The following is a 2,619-nucleotide window of genomic DNA, read 5'->3' on the forward strand; positions in this document are numbered from 1 at the left end:
TACAGATATGTATTTTTTTCACTAAAATATCATCCTTCATTTATATCCTCCTTTTTGGTTTACTTTTGTCAGAGATGGCTGTTCCATTGTCATTCAAATATTGTAGGTGCATGAATTCAGTAAAGTAACCCAATATAGTCTAGTAGTCCATAATAGTAGTGGGTTATCCACAGGACTGGCAATGTCAGAAGTTGTTGACTTGAGCTTTTTACAGCTCAGCATATTAATATGGCTTTACTTTTATACCTTGTTTTCATACTTTTCTGCTGGATGGTTAAGACCAAGATAAAGCAAGACCTATATAACAGAAAAAGTAACTCTTGTATCTGACAAGGTCTGTCAAATCCCCTCAGGATTTACTCTGAAACCCTGTACAACGGTTTGTAGATCCTTTGTCATTGTCAGCCATGTGGATGAGTCATGGCCATTGCTTGACGAATTTGCTCTCTGTGAAAGCCTGAGATAATGCTTTCTCTCCATGTTACTCTCCTTAGGCACACTCTACATTATTGATCACTTTCCTCTGTGGCCCCATAATCTCCTTGAACAGAAAATTTGGGACACCACTGAGTTACAGGATTTTACAGTACAGGTTCTCTACTGTCCTGAGTGCTCACTGACCTTGAAAGGCTAGGGACAAAACATTTGCTATCCTTGTAGCCCTTCTTTTTCTCCAGTTTTTTAGTCTGCACACTTAAATTGTTAACCTTCCAGAAGAAGCTTAATTATATTATTTGTAACATAGCAGTTTTTGAGGTTTTATGGTTTTAAGGCCAACCAGAGCATAAAATATACATAAGAAAAGATCTTGGGACAAGCTAAGGCCAAGCTTTTTAGACACAGACATTCCCAATATCTTTCTTTTCCTTTTTGTTCCCTATATATTCATGAAGTTTGTAATTTCCATTTATCTGTACCTGAGGTCAAAAGGCAACCTGGGAGACAGAATAGGCAGTGGTTAAAAGAACTGGCTTTGAAATAGTAATAGCTGGCTCATATGTAGGCGCCAGCATCTGCAATGTGTATGACTCTTGGCAAGTTAGTTAACCTCCTCAAGCCTCAATTTCTACATATATTGGATACATATTCAAAGAAAATGAAATCAATATCTCAGAGAAACATCTGCACTCCCATGATTTTTACACTACTATTCAAATTGGCCAAGAAATAGCAACAACCTAAGTCTTCATTAACTGTGGATGAAGAAGGAAAATATGGAACATTATTAAACCATTAAATGAATGAAATCTGTCAATTATGGCAATATGGATATTTGTGTTAAGTGAAATAAGCCAGACACATAAAGACGAGTACCACATGATCTCTCTCATATGTGGAATATTTGAAAATAATTTTATATGAGTAGAGTATAGAATAGTGGTTGCCAGAATCTGGGAAGGGTGAGGTAAATGGATAGAAGATAGTTAACAGGTGTGTGGGGTGCAGCTGAAGGACAGGAATAACTTCTAATATTCTGTAGTGTAGTAACCTAATTGTGTGCGACAACTAATTGTATATTTCAAAGTAGCTAGTAGAGAGAATTTGAATATTTTCAACACAAAGAAATAATAACTCAGGTAATAGATATGCTAATTATCCTGATCTGATCAATATATATTGTGTACATGTATTGAAATAGAATATTATATCCCATAAATATGCATAACTAGTATATGCCAATTAAAATTTTTAGTCTTAATTTATAATGAGAAAGCATTTGAGTCAATAAAACCTGTCTCCTTAAGGATACTTTGTGGAACAAAAATGTCACCTAGTCCACAGTTGTATCTTTTCATTAGGATAGCTTTTTTTGGATGTAAGGTGGCCTCACATTCATCAGATTTCTTTCAGGTTCACTTCAAAGATCCTCAGTTATAGATAATCTTGCCACATTCCATGAGAGGAATCTATTCTATTTCTTTGGTACTTGTAAATCAATGGATTAAAGCCTTCAGATCAAAGGGTGAAAATACAGGGAACTAGGTCAAATTTCTGTTTTGAAATGGAGTGTGTGTGTGTGTGTGTGTGTGTGTGTGTGTGTGTAGCTGATATCATCCCTGCAAGAATAGAATAGAGGAGTGAGGTGGATGACATCATATTGCTTGAAGGGCATGAAGAAGGCTAGATGTTTCTCTTTGGACAACCCATGAACTCTGGAGAACGTTGAGGAAGAGGATTCATGGTGAGAGCTGGCAATTCACTGGCCAGTAGCTTTGGTTTTCTTTCTCCATTATCATATTAAAATCATTAGTGTGCTATCTTAGCCCATTTTCTATTGCTGTAACAAAATAACTGAAGTTGAATAATTTACAGAGAGAAGTTTGTTTTAGCTAGTTCTGGAAACTGGAAAGGCCAAGATGAAGCAGCCATTTTGGTGACACCAACTCACTTGTGCTGTGTCAACTCATGGTGGAAAGCAGAAAGGGAGGCAAAGCAGGCACATACAAAAGAGTCAAAACATGAGAGGTGGCTCATTTTGCAACAACTTCAACTGGATTGAGGTAATTACTCTAGTCCTGTAAGAATCAGAACTAACACAAGAAAGGTATTAATCTCTCTTTACTAGGGCCAGGGAAATAGTTCAGTAGAATAAGCACTTGCAAAAAGAAGAAGAAGGAG

The sequence above is a fragment of the Octodon degus genome, unplaced genomic scaffold (assembly GCF_000260255.1).
Source record: "Octodon degus isolate 3935 unplaced genomic scaffold, OctDeg1.0 scaffold00149, whole genome shotgun sequence".
Classification (NCBI taxonomy): Eukaryota; Metazoa; Chordata; class Mammalia; order Rodentia; family Octodontidae; genus Octodon; species Octodon degus.